Below are 15838 nucleotides of genomic sequence, written 5' to 3'. Positions count from 1 at the left end.
ATCAACAAAGACTATTCAATTTAATTTATTTTAGCTATTTAATTTAATTGTAATTGTATTTTAATTATTTTATTTAATTTATTTAAGTTATTTAATTTAATTTATCTATTTTAATTTAATTTATTTTAAGTTATTTAATTTTAATTTATCTAGTTTAATTTAATTTAATTTAAGTTATTTAATAGAATTTAGTTTGTTTAATTTAGATTATGTATTTTCTCTCACACACACACAATGAAAACAAAAAAATTCCTTCACCTATAAATCTAGAAATTACCATACCATTCTTGTCTACTTTCATAATTTATAATCAAAACTTCATTCCAAGTTAGATGGGAGCTTTAATGAGCATGGCCATTTAACTTATTGGGTCCAATTGTGAGTAGTAGGAAGTGAAGAATGTGGGTTCTAAATGTTAAGCCAATCTTGACCGTCAATAAATTGGTTGTTGTGATATGGCAAGACTTGCTCAGATGAAAGGTTGATTGCCCATGGCACTCTCCATGTCTTGTATGTGCCTGGGCCACCACAATTATACTCCACAAATATTATTGTACTTCTTCTAGATGTGTAATTCATGTCATCCCATCCTACGGGATTTATAATATTTTTGAATTGGCAATTGGAATAGATAATTGTAGAATAATTACTCCATTATCATCCCAAATACACATTTCCTAAACCTCTCACTTTACATTTCACAAACAAGAATCTCATTGTCTTGTTTGGCAAGCTTTGGGATGCTACAATGACTCCTCAGCTCTCTGCATTTGAAGTCAGTATGCAATTCTAGTAGAGAGATTTAACATTCCCATAGATGAAATCAATGGAGTCCTTGATAAAATACCTCAAGGAAGACTACCTGTTGGTGTGGTCATGAAGAGTGTCTTGATGTCCCACCATTTGGCAATCAATAAAATAGATTTTTCTCCTAGCACATGCAATGCCATCGCTTGAATATCCAATGTAGAGTGAACATTAGGAGTATTAAATGTCAACAATTGAAAGTGAAACAACGCCTATTGTTCAATTGCCAAAACTACCTAAATTATTTTACAACACCATTAATGAATAAAGGTTACCTCAATGTAAGTTCCTCAATGAACTTCATTGTGAGGTGTCAATGTTGAAGGTCCATCACAAAACCATTTGACATCGAAAGTGACTTATGAGAACCATTCATATAATGTTAACTATTGACATGTAATAATTTATTTTTTTACTAGATACATACCCGTTGACTTGATGGTGTCAAGGAAAACATGGTTGGGTGAGCACCACAAGTAGTATTTAAATACTCTGACCTTGGATTTTCATCATAGTCATTCTAATAAAATAATTATTCTAACATTTCAAAATAAAATTTAATAAAAAAATTAAATGAACTTGCAAAAATTTACTTGGGTATCAATGTCAAATGTCTCATTCAACACAAATTTTGTCATGACAATATTTTTGTAGTAGATGACTACTATGTAGGTACATGCTAACTGTTATCGGGGTCAAAAGTGCAAAGAGATCCACATGACTGATAATAGTGAGATGGAACTTGAGACCTACAAGATTCACCCCCATCACCATGTACTAGAGGTTCGACATATTGTATGAGAGTCTGAGTCAATAAGCTAATGGACTCTAAGGTATCCACCTCAACACTCTCCTTCATAATGGAAGGAATGGACACATGCTCCACCATGGTCTTGGTGCTAGGACTAGGTCATGCTATGCCCCTTCTCTATCATGTGAGGAGCCCCCACTACTACCTTGGAAATTTAGATAGTCCAGATAGTTAGGGATCTCATTGAGGACAAACTGTAATACCCTGCCAAGAAACCCTAGAGGATCTAACTAAAATACTCAAATAAGAGTGATTTTTTTTTTTAACATTAAGTATTCTACAATAATAAAGGATAAGATTAAACTAAATTGCACAAGCAGAAGGGAATTTAATTACATAAGATCATCATTCCATTTACTAACATAGAGCTCATCACCTAAACCTCATTACACTAACATTAAAATTACATCAGAATTACAACATAGTTCATCATGATTACATCATATTTACATCACTGGGCTCAAGGGCATGTACATATGCAATTACATCCGATATACACATATGCACAAAATGATAGATGAAAGATATCTACACCCAATCCACTAAGTTGACCATATCCAAGTGTAGCAACTAGAAGTTGCACGAAGACAAACCATGCAAAAAAAGATCCAAAATCCCTAATGGAAGAAGGCAACTACCACCTAACCATGTGGAGCCCAAAGGACCAGCCCCCGTGCTAGGAGATAGACATAAGGCCCTCAAGCACACATGCAAAGGATAAACAAACATGGTCTGAACACACTTCCACCAGATTGATTCACAAACAAGGTACACATAGATAAGACTCCAAATGGGGATACTCCAAAGGCTGCAAACATCGAGGCAGGACACTATTTCTCACAAGGGGAAAGTGTCATCGCATAGCTTGATATGGGTTATCTTGAAAGGTCTCCATAGGCCCCGACCCCCATCCTAGGTTATCTTGGCAGCCTCTCCTCACCCCAACCCCCATACAAGTCTCATGCAAAACCAACATACCTTTCATGCGGGACATCCATTATCTTTTTTAATGTCTTTAAAACCCAACCCCCCCCCCCCCTGCCCCCCCAGTTCACTAATTAGGTTATCACTTGTTAAGGAAACTTCCAATGGGTTATCCTGGCAGCCACTTTGGGCCTCAACCCCCACTTGGAAGCCACTCCCCCATATGACACTATGCCTACTAATAACCAATCCATCATCAATTAAGTCAACATAAAATAATCTCATAAGTCTCATAAAAAGATCGAAAGCACCATAGACCATATAATGAGTTTCAACCAAGTCTGGAATAACATCGCATCTCAACCACATAAATGTCAACTACAAAAGCTTCCAACAAGAGCACAACAAGGCTCAATCCCATAAAGAGATTAATGTAAAAAATACCAAGAGACTGACAAGACACCATAGCCATCCTTAAGAAAAGCCCACGCAAAAATGTGAATAAAACAATACTGACAAAAGGAACTAAACTCAAAGACCAACCTCTGGAGCCCCTAAAAGACATTCAAGCCAAAACAACATAAAAGACACAGAATCCTGACATCTGTTGGTTTAGGTCACTATAAGGTTAATAAACATAACAAAACATTTGATAAGCAACCATTAAACTTCATTACGTAAATCAAATGATATTAATACATTTTAAAAGAATATGCTCATATAAAGATTTCAACTAATCATATTAAATATAATTAATTATGTTATCCAATGTTTATTTTAAACCCAATTAATTACCTTTAACTATATGATCATGCAATTATAAATAAGACCTAAATCATAAAATAAAATAATCAAATGTTGAGCAAAATAACTTATATATATTAAATAGTCAATTTAATAATAACAGAGCGAGTTAATTTAATAATTTTAATAATAATTTATTAATCATTTTGATCGCTGGCAAATAAATTTAATAATAGTTTAATAATAACTTTTTATCATTGACAAATTGTATTTATAAGTGTTGGACACATTATATTAATCACTGAACATAATATATATATTGCAAGGTACAAAAAATAAATGATTTGCAGGGCGATTAAAATATTTTACAAAGGTAAATTAAAACACTACAAATAAATAAAAACTGAGTGACACGGCGGATTTCATTAACATGGGGAAAATTTCATAATATAGAGGGGCATGGGTGGTGGAGTAGATCCCCCACCCCATACAGCGTGGGTGGAGGCTACCTCCTCCCCACACTATTGTGGGTGGAGGCTTGCCTCCTCCCCACACAGTCGTGGGTAGAGGCTTGTCTCCCCACGCTACGTGGTGGAGGGGGAAAGCCCTCCAAACACACAATGCCCAAATAACATTAAAAAAAAAAGGAAAAATAAATAACTGTAGAATAATATGTAGATACATTAAATAATTACAACTAAATTAAAACAAGAAACCAATCACAACAGATATATTATGAGGAGATTTAAATAAATCTTAGGAGCAGTAAAAAAGATAATTAAAAACATTTACAGATCGACAAAAGGCATAGTCCAATGAAATGACAAACACCCAAAATCGATTCACACACTACGAAAATAGTTTTGATTGAAAACCATAGAAATTCATTCAAGTTATTGAATGGATTCATGCATGTGAATCTGCATGATGAATTCATTCAATAATCTGATTACAAATAGATTTATAACTAAATCACTTGCAATCCAAATCCATAAAGCAAAGATGACTCATATGGAAAACAAGAACAATGGCAAATGAAACCCTACCTCAAATTTGCAACCAAAAAAGAAATGAAGATCAAAGAAGTACAAAATCCATTTGATGACGCAAGCCACGTGTGTTGAATCCGCCCAAAATTCAGCAGCCCTTTGAATACAAATCCACCTTCAAAATCCCACAATCAAATTCCTCTCCAAATCCAATTCTCGTTTCTTCTGTCAATTTTCCCCAGCCCCCCAAAAAGCATGAAAAAGCATAATAAAGGTTTCCTGGAAAATTTTCCCTTCCATTCGAAAAATGGAAACTTGCTTTTCCCTTAATTACCTTAATTTAATAACTTCTATTATTAATTTCCATCATATTTAATTAATATATTTCCAACATTAAATTTATTTATCTATTAATACTCATTAAGTTTATTTAATAATATTTAATCAATTCATCTTTTAATTAGTAACTTACTCTATTAAATGTTCAAGCTTATAATTTAATTAAATTATTTTACAACATTAATATTAATTTGTTAATTAACAAGGCACTATTATGCAAACATACATATATTTATTAATAACTTAATCTTTTTTTATCTTTTAAATAAAAACTTAATTTATTCATAATTCATGTTTACATATTAATTTAACTAATCAAACATTAAAATAGATTTGTTAGTTAATTAATATGGCAAAACCATCCATATACACATATATACATCTTATTTAATTTGTATACACATCAACATACATAATTAAATTAAATTAAACTTTATAATAAATACTTATAATTAAAATCCAACAAAACACTATAACAAATAAAAACCCAAAATACAACACAACAACATACTCACACACACGCAACATACCTAGGGTTATCAAATCTCGTCTAAGTGGTGTTCCGATCAGAAAGACACAAAACAATAACATTGCTCTAGTGTTGAGCAAAGACTAGAGTTAGAGAAATGAACGGACCTTATGCTATCTCCCACAACTTCCATTGGGATTATGTAGGCATGCTTAGACCTGAGAAACCAGGTGGAGTTGATGCCTTGTACCTGCAACCTACATAACACTAGACATTTGCAAATACATATACATATTAAAACACTCAAACAAGTGAAAGAGAATCACAACATCACATCTCACTCATAAGTGACTGACGTGACATCACCCCCATATAATCATAGAATAGATATAACATATAGATATTATCAAACATCATATTCATTTAACACAATCATAAAGTAAAGGTTAGCACAATGCACATCATCATATTCCAAGATAGTAAATCACGCCTACTAAATAACATGTAATCATGAAGGAATCAACATAAAATCCAAACATCATGATCATGTCTTAAATATAACATTATAATAACATCATACAAAATCTCAATCGAGAGGAATTCAATCATCTACAAGGAAGTCAAAAGCACACATGAGATTCATTAGCATCCATCATAAGAATGATCCCTGGAGGGGCATTACACAAACTCACAATATAGTTTCCTCATAAAGTATTGAGGCACCTCATGATAAGAACATGGAGGTTGATTGAAAAACATTCACCACCTATCCCAAAATTTATTCCTTATCCCTTTATGGTGACCAATGGATAGCTTGAACCTCTTGAATCCAAGTTGTAAGGGTTGATTGGTATGAGGGTTCATGAAAAGTGCACACAAGTCAAATTTGTTAATTTTTTTTTTCTTTAATTCGGCATATGATAACTTGTTTGCATAAAATTTCTTTTTTTCTTCTCTTTTATTGGACCATATATTAATGGTCTATCATAGATTGCAACAATTCAACAAGGCTTGTCCTATGAGAGGTTGTGGAAATAGGATCTCTAAGCCTATTGATCAACTCTTCAAGGTGTTTTTTGTTATTCTCAATTTTCCCTAATATGTTTTCTCGTGTGTCCAGGGGTGTCTATGAATTGAAGGAGGGGTTTGTTGTGCCTCTTCTTCAAAAGGCTCTTGACAAGGAGTTGATGGTGGGAGTGTATAAAGCTAAGACATTGAGTTTGTCATTCCTCTCTTTTATTTTTTTAGTTAAATTGGTCTATTATTAAACATTTTGATTTCTCTTCTCTTGAATTTTATTCTCTTAACTCTATTTCTTGATGATGGATCATGAATTTTGATCTAAAACATCAATAAAAAACTCACTCAAATCTAAAAAATATCTTATGTTAGAAGAAATTAATTTCTCGTCCATTTTAAATTTTTTTCTTTATAAATATAAATCTCATCTCTCAAATAATAAGGCTAACATTTTGAAGACATTTTATATTATGTTGATTATCTTAAGATCATCATTCTTGTTTTTTTTGCAATCTTCCTTCACAATAATCAATTAAATCAAAATTTCATACAAAATTATTACATACTAGTTTCATGTGTTAAAATTAAATTGAAAACACAGTTCAAGATGTTCATTTAACTAAGTTCCTATATAGTAAATGGGATGCTTATATCATGACTTTACCTAACCATATAGAAAATATAATTCATTTATCCTATCTTCAATTAAGAAGAGGTCAAGTATTAAAGTAATGACAGTTTTTAAAAAATTAAATTTTCAAGTACATAAAAAATTGAGAAAAATTAATTAATATTTCACATCCAATTTTAAATGTAAGCTATCTATAAAATAATGTAGATCTTAAGCCAAGTTAGGTTGGGCCTCTCTCATTCTTCTAGATTGCTATGGATAATCATTTCATACAACTAAAATTAAATATAAATTAGAATCATGCTTATCCATACAATACAAAATGCTAAATAAACCAATCGATCAATCCAAAAGAAGAAGAAGAAATCATCTTAAGATAAAGTAAAAAATGAAGAAAATATTAAAGGTTTACATTCTTGTATTAAAAAAATTTAGATCAAATAATATTTAACATAATATAAAAATATAAATAACTGATTCAAAGTTTTAGATTTTAGAACAAAATTAAAGAGAGAATGACTTTATTTATTTCAATCTCTGAACATAAATTTGGAAGTCTAAACTTTTAAAATGAATTACACTTCTAAATTTATGAAATCACCAACTTAGAAATAATCATAAGAAATCTCAGTAACATCCACTATTTTTCATAAAACCCCAATCCATAAAACCCCAAATTTAATATACAAATTACCTAAAGAAAAAATATATATGTAACAACATCACTCCTATTTGTGATTGAGATTTGAAACAACCATAAAATATAGTACAATAACCATCATTGATAAAAACAACCCCACGATTCCTCTTGCTTCCTAATGAGAGAGCTCGAACTCTATATTTTGTTCATGTCATATGGTAATATGAATCTCACAATGTAACTAGAGAAAAGTTTAGCAACTGCCTTTATTTTGAAAAAAAAAAGGTGAAATTTTGGATAGACAATTAAAAATTCTAAATGATCATTAGAAAAAAAAAAGTGTTTATATAGAGAAAAGTTTAGCAACTACCTTTATTTTGAAAAAAAAGGTGAAATTTTGGATAGACAATTAAAAATTCTAAATGATCATTAAAAAAAAGTGTTTATATTTGATTTATATTTGAGGATGAACAAACTCACATACCTACCAAAATTAGTGTAGGTATCAAGTAGAAAGGGATAGGTATATTACTGGAGGACTCTTCTTTTAAAGAAGGAAAACAAAATTCGCTTCAGTCTACCTTGCTTTAATGACATTTTATAAGTAATTATTTACGTAATACAAAAAGAAGATCCAATTTTATAAAAAAGAATTAAATGTTTTCAAAAGTAAATAGAAACCCCCTAGATGTCTAGCAAAATAAAAGATCAAAAGTCCCTTGAAATATTATGAGATCTAATTTTTCCTTTGAGATCATTTTGTAAAAATTGATGATAATAAAAGTAAAGGAGAATTTATTTCTGATTTTATCTTTTAAATTTTTTATTTTGACTTTGAGGTGGTTTGTTTGTCAATTTTCCAAAACTTTTATAAATTTAATTGCCATTATGATGTGCAAGTTAATTTTATGATATTCTATATTACAATATTATAATTTTTCTTATACATAACATGGTAAAGAAGGAAATAAAGCTCAAAATTCAGATTCTCAAAAAACCATTTTAACATATGTAAATTAGATTTAAATTCAGGTAAAATGTGGCAATTAAAATCTTTCCTTAATAGTTCACACCGATATCTTTCAGAAGTTCCCCATTATCAACTTATAATACAATCTCACACATAATTGATGTTTCAGAGTTTAAAATTTTGAACAAAATGTAATCAGATATAGAGCATGAGCCTCCCTTCACAATCATATTTTAAGTTGTTAAGAAACCAAGAACAATGTCAGTGAGCTAACATTTGAATAACATATCATAATTAATTTTTAAAAAAAATTTAAAAACCTGGTACTAATTGATGATCGATCCTCTTTTAAACCTACATTTTATAATTTTAAAACTTATCTACCCTTTTCAATTATAAGCTACCATGCTAAATTAATTCTTAGTTATAATTGACACTAAATAATCTGAAATGAACAACAATTAACAGAATTTAAATTCAATTCAAGTGAAGAATTAGGTGAAAATTGAAAAAAAAATAATAAATTCTCCAAGTCATTTCCACAAATATTCGTAAACTTTTACAAATATATTAAAAATTTAAAGAATTTTGTTTGAAATTCTATAGTATTTACCACAATAGTAAATATTATGGCAAATACTAAGAAATTATACAAATCTGAGGCTGTTTCAAACAAAATTGTTTAAATTTTTAATATATTTGTAAAAATTTACAAATAACATAATTTAAATTCAATTTAAGATTTATGCAAAGTTTTTCAATTCAAATGAAGGATTAAGTGAAAATTGTTTAAAATTTACAAATTCTCTTTCATTCAACAAATATTTGTAAATTTTTACAAATATGTTAAAATTTGAAGAATTTTGTTTGAAATTCGGTAGTATTTACCACAACATTAAATATTATGGCAAATACTAAGAAATTAAGAGGATGTTCCAAATCAAATTGTTCAAATTTTTTACATATTTGTTAAAATTTACAAATAACAAAATTTAAATTCAATTTGAGATTTATGTAAAGGTTTTCAATTTAAGCGAAGGATTAGATGAAAATTGTTTAAAATTTACAAATTCTCCATGTCATTTCAACAAATATTTGTAAATTATTACAAATCTGTTAAAAATTTGAAGAATATTGTTTGAAATTATGTAGTATTTACCACAAGAGTAAATATAATGGCAAATACTAAGAAATTATATATGTTTTTTAAGTTTTTATTCATTTTTGCAAAAATCAATATTAATGTAAATATACAATTGAGATCAATTCAATCGTCTTGCATCCTTCTATAGAGTATGCCTTCAGCATAATAATTTAAGTATTAAATATTTTTTGATGTATTATTCAAAAAAACACTATCTGTACCAAACACTACATTCTACATTTAACTGTTAGCACTTCTAACAAGAATTAATGTTATAAATTGATGTTAGATAGGAAGATAAAAAATAAATGTTATCATTGTCACTTATATATGTTGCTACTCCATGACTGTCCTAAAGCAAACAAACTAAATATTATTTTGATTTCAGGATGTTGCAATAACAAAATATCCATAAAGAGAATCTTATTTCTCCAATATTGAAATTATTTATCTACTGTAAATCACCCATAATCTAAATGTGGCTGCTCAAAATTTTGTCTAACAAGTGTAATAATGTTGTGAACATCTAGCACGAGTACAAGGAAGGGCAATGAAATTATAAGATATTATATGACATGTTGATCAAATAAGCATCAACGACTTCAAATTGCCTCAATTAACATTTGAACAATAAATGAATTGAAATATCCAAAAGGTTGTAATAAGCAATACATGGAAACAAACATGATACCTAAGATGGACACAAGTAATGCTCTACTCTATAGAGCACAAGAACACATGTTCACCATCATGTCCACTCTAGTGTAGCTATATATTTTTTGAAATCTCAAAGCTTTAACCATATAAGATGACAAATATCAATGTAACCTATTAGCAATGAGTTGAAAATAAAATTTTCATGTAGTCTTCTTTGGTTTTATCTAGCTATATGCCTTTTCTTTGGATTACTCATCTTTATATGTAGAGTTCTAAATTTCTTTTCTATTTTTTTCAAACAAAAATATTACACAGTGAACAATTGATTCCTCAAAAACAAACTATCTAAACATCCATGTTGATTTCACAACTAATTTTTTCTTTCATGATAGCCATTTACCCACAAAAATAAAGTATTAAAAAAATAAAATTACAAACAAAATTGATTATTTAGCATATCTAGCTGAATAATTTGTCTATGATATAAGCAATCTAACATGATGCTTTGGATGTTGCTAAAAGAGTACTATTACAGTTGTCAAACTGTAGGTTTGCATAGAAGTGATAGTATTTGTGAGGGAAGCTTGCTCAACTAATATATTGGAATGCAAATAAAGTATTAAAAGATAAAAATACAAAACATAATTGATTTATTTTAACATACATGCTTTAGCTAAATAATTGTAGATTCAAATATGAAATTTGCTTATTTTAGCTTGAACAAAAAATACAAGGTTAAATGAATATAAATAATTCTTTCGTCAAAAAAAAACTACTTGTAAACTCTTTAAAACTATAGATCTAACTATGAAAAATTTATGCATTGTTGAAGAGAAATTCACATGGTAGAAGCATGGGTTTCACTTGTGGTAAAACTCAAACTAAGCATTAGTTATCAACAATAATTTGGCTATTCAATTTAATTTAATTAATTTAAGTTATTTAATTTAATTTAATTTATTTAAGATATTTAATTCAATTTAATTTATTTAGTTTAATTTAATTTAATTTAATTAATTTAATTTAATTTTTAATTCTTAAATAATTATGAAATGTTTTTATTTATTTTTTCAATAAAAGTGGAGAATCACTAATTTCATTAATTATATTTTTTTACAAACCTGGTTCAAAGAGCATCTGTAGGAAAGAACCAGGCAAAGAAAACCTATGGTCTTGCTCATAAAAACCCCATTGGGAAGATAACATGTACAATTACATCAAAAATGAGATATGAGACCTCCAAACTAGTCCAACCCATCCCAAAAAGACTTATAAGCCAATACCGATAACAAAATGATAACCCAACCCATCCAAAATTTGTGTGCCAATTACAAAATCGTCTGCCAAAGAACTCAAGAGAAGGCAAAGCAAGCAAGCATCAAGAATGAAGAAACCAATTATGAAATTTTAATTAGCTTAAAATAATTTATTTAATTTAATCTAATTTGGTGGGGATGACCCCACAGTACAACAATAAGTTGCAATGCGATGTTAATGCCACTTCTCGAGTTTGAATCCCAACACTTTGATGCGCTAAGTTGAATGTTTTTTGTTTTTTTGATAGTTAATGGGCTGAAGCCAATAAGGTGTACATACCCTACCCCCTTTGTGGGATTTGAACTTGTGACCTCTATTTCAAGAGCACAAATTCTTCACCATTAGGCCAACTCAAGTTGTATGCGCTAAGTTGAACGTTGGTACCTTGATCGACGAGAAAATAAATGATGATTTGGTTTTTGCAAATGATGGTCAACAGAGACCAAGCTAGCGATCTACACACATAGCACGAAGGTTGGAGGACTTTGATCAAAATATGGAGATCGATAGACACAATGTGACAAATACATGGTGGGAGGTAGGTGGAGGAAGGTTGTTGGAGTAAGAGGGGAGAGATGAGGAGGAAAGGGAGATAAGGAGAGAGGAGAAATAAGGAAGGAAAGAAAAAGGAGGAAATGAGAGATAAAGAAGAAGGAGAAGAGGTTGAAGAGAGTGGAGGAGGATAGAAAGGAGAATATACAAGGTGTCAGAGGGAGAGGAAAGAGGTGTCAATGCCTCAAAATTATATATGATGTACTTGGGATGGGTCCCCCATTGTATCTCCATTGGTTTAAAGCTCCAGTCAAAAGTGATTACCAATCAAAAAATAATAATAATTTAATTTAATTTAAATAATTTATTTTATTCCATTTAATTTAAGTTAATTTAATTTAAGTCATTTAATTTATTACATGAAAGTCGAGTTTAAATCAAGAGCACTTAATTTTAGTAATTTCATTTCATTTTACTGGTTTATTTTAATTTCATTGACACTCACAGTAATTTATTTTAAATGTTAAATTCTTAAACAATTATTAAATTTTAAGCTATTTTAATTAGCTTAAAATAAATTATTTAATTTATTTAATTTTATTCTATTTAATTTAAGTTATTTAATTTATTACATGAAAGTCGAGTTAAAATCAAGAGCACTTAATTTTAGTTATTTAATTTAATTCATTTAATTTATTTTATTTAATTTAGTTTTTTTTTTTTTGATAGATAAATTATAGTAGAGGGGCTACACCCATTAATATTAATGAAAGAGTGTTTACTTCTAATCATGGTAGGGAACCACCAGAGCCTATTAACAGACATTACACAAAAACAAATAACCTATCTAACATGTTACCTCCCAGCACACTAAGCCAAAAGCCTTATGCTCACCAAAGAAGACTTCACTTATAATCAAGTGAATGAGAAAGAGTCTCTAGGTCCAAATTAGAGACAAACCTAGATATTAAAGGGTCTTAGATCAACTCAAGCTCATACCATAAACCTACCACCCTCATACTTTGTAATAGGTAGCACCATAGACCCATAATTCCTAATTAGAGATAAGCAAAGATATTACTACATTACTACCAAAAGAGATCCACCAAGCCCATTAACTAGTAAGACAATAAAACAGCTAGTTGTCAGCTTAGGATTTAGCTCCACATTTGTCATGGGAGTGAAGCTAAATATCCTAAGCTCCACATTTATCATGGGAGTGAAGCTAAATGTTAAAAGTAACCTCATTTTTTTCTCCTTTTACTTTGCACTACTATCCAGTTTCCTTCTGAGTTTGTAACACCATTATCCTCAACCAATTCCCTGATGGTATTTACTTCACCATTTAGGGACAATTTTTTTTATCTCTCTAAATTCCTTACCATTTCCTTGAACCAGCTTAGGATTTAGCTCCACATTTGTCATGGGAGTGAAGCTTGTAGGATTTTTCCAAGATCAAGGGCACAATGAAAAGCATAAAAAGAGACAATAGAATGACAAGAACAAACTATATTCTCATCAATATGCAAAATGATCAACTGGATTAACCAATACAATGAATATAGGCCTGCTTATATAGGCAAGGCCATATGGATGTATGAGCACACAAATATGACATGTGGCTCAATGAGAAACAAGGGTAGGTAAGAAATACTAGGGGTAGGTAGGAGAAATAATATAATATTCCACAAGAGGTGGATGACCCACCGAATGTGGAGTGTAACAACAAAATAAGACCACAAAAGGTGGAATTTCTCCTACAAGCTCTATCCCTATGTGCACACTTCCCTAAGTGTCTCAAATCCAAACTACGAAGAGATGCATTATCCTAAGTTAACTTAAGTAAGTGTAATAATATCCAAAATGAATATTTATTTACACCAACACCCCCCCTTAAGTGCAACTTAGGGGAATGAAGACTCAAGTCAACAATGCAAGATGAGTCCCAGCTACTAGGCCATGATAGGTACCCATGTACAACATGCAAATGCAAGCAAGACTATGCAATGCAATCTCTCACAAACGGAGAAAGGGAGAAAACCCAGTGGGAAAAAAACTCCCCCCCAAAAGAGAGATGAATGTACAAAAGACTCTCAAAGAAGAAGGACAAAACCTCAAAGAGGAAAAAGTCCCCCCCATAAGAGAGGAAGGAGAAGTCAGCTGACCCCCCCTAATGACACATCCCGCACCCCCAAGAGAGCTCGCAACTGCTAGAACTTACTCTCGGTGAAAGGTTTGGTGAATATGTCAGCAACCTGCCCTGCTGTAGGACAATACTGCAAATCAATGACCTGCTCCTGGATGAGCTCTCGGATATAGTGCATATGAATCTTGATGTGTTTGGTCCGCTGGTGCTAGACCGAGTTCTTCAAGATTGCAATAGCACTTTGATTGTCGCAATGTAGAACTGTCGGCCATGGAGTGGTGAATCCAAACTCTGTGAGAATTTGCTGGAGCCAAATGGTCTCAGTCGTTGCGTTAACAGCACCTCGATACTCAGCCTTAGTCGAAGAGAGAGCAATAGCATGTTGCTTCTTTCTCTGCCAACAAATGGGGCCCGAACCAAGGTGAAAACTATAACCAAAAGTAGACTTACGATCATCAAGATCACCATCCCAATCGGAGTCTGTGTAACCAACCAAGCGAAGTCCTGTGCCTGTTGCATAGTGAATCCCATAGTGATGTGTACCCTGGATGTAATGAAGGATGTGTTTGGCAGCTTTCCAATGAAGCTCATGTGGTTCCTGCATGAAGTGGGAAACCATGCCAACTGCAAATGAAATATCAAGGCCTGTATGAGTCAAGTAGATGAGACTACCCACAAGCTGACGATACAAAGTGGCATCAATTGGTGGAGAAGAACACTGAGCCTCAAGCTTGACTCCTGAAAGAAAGGGAGTCGGGGCAGGCTTACAATCAGCCATATGAAAGTGTGCAAGTAGATCAAGAGCATACTTGGGTTGTGATAGTGTAATCCCGGAAGGTGACTGTGAAATCTCTATCTCGAGAAAGTAGTGCAAAAGACCCAAGTCAGTCATAGCAAATATGTCATGCAAAGCAGATTTGACCCTGCTAATGATGGATGAAGTACTCCCTGTAATGATCAAGTCATCAACATAGAGCACAAGTATCAAGTGAGAGTCATCCTATCGCAAAATGTAGACATTCGGATCGGAATGACACCTGGTGAATCCTGCGGAGAGAAGAAAGGAATCCATCTTGGCGTACCAAGCCTTGGGGGCCTACTTAAGGCCATAGAGAGATTTCCTTAGTCTGCAAACCAAGGAAGTATCCTGGATGAAACCCTGTGGCTGCTCCATATAAATCTCCTCATCAAGATCACCATGAAGAAAAACACTCTTCACATCCATCTGATGTATAGCCCAACCATGAGCTGCAGCAATAGCAAGTGTCAAACGAATGGAGTTCATCTTGGCTATGGGTGCCAAGGTCTCAGTATAATCAACACCTGCAACCTGCGAGAAACCTTTCACAACAAGTCGAGCCTTATACTTATCCACACTACCATCCACTGCAAACTTGGTCTGATAGATCCACTTACATCGAACCATCTTTCTCCCCTTAGGGAGATGGACTAGATCCCATGTGTTGTTCCTCATCAAGGAACTATACTCTTCCTCCATAGCTTGGTCCCACTCAGGAACCCCTGATGCTTCCCTAAATGTCTGTGGATCGGAAGCAGTAGCAATGAATGCATGTGGAAGATCCTGATGTTGTGATCGAGTTCTCCGTGTATCTAAAGGATCCCCAACAAGAGAACCCACAGACTCAAGTGTCTATCGAGCCCAACGAGGTCTAGGTGGAGGTGGAAAATGAGGCTCCTCAACTGCAAGTGGACCCTGCGGAGGTGTTACCCTATGAGT

This window comes from Cryptomeria japonica, chromosome 1 (genome assembly GCF_030272615.1).
Source record: "Cryptomeria japonica chromosome 1, Sugi_1.0, whole genome shotgun sequence".
NCBI lineage: Eukaryota > Viridiplantae > Streptophyta > Pinopsida > Cupressales > Cupressaceae > Cryptomeria > Cryptomeria japonica.
This window is presented reverse-complemented; position numbering follows the sequence as displayed.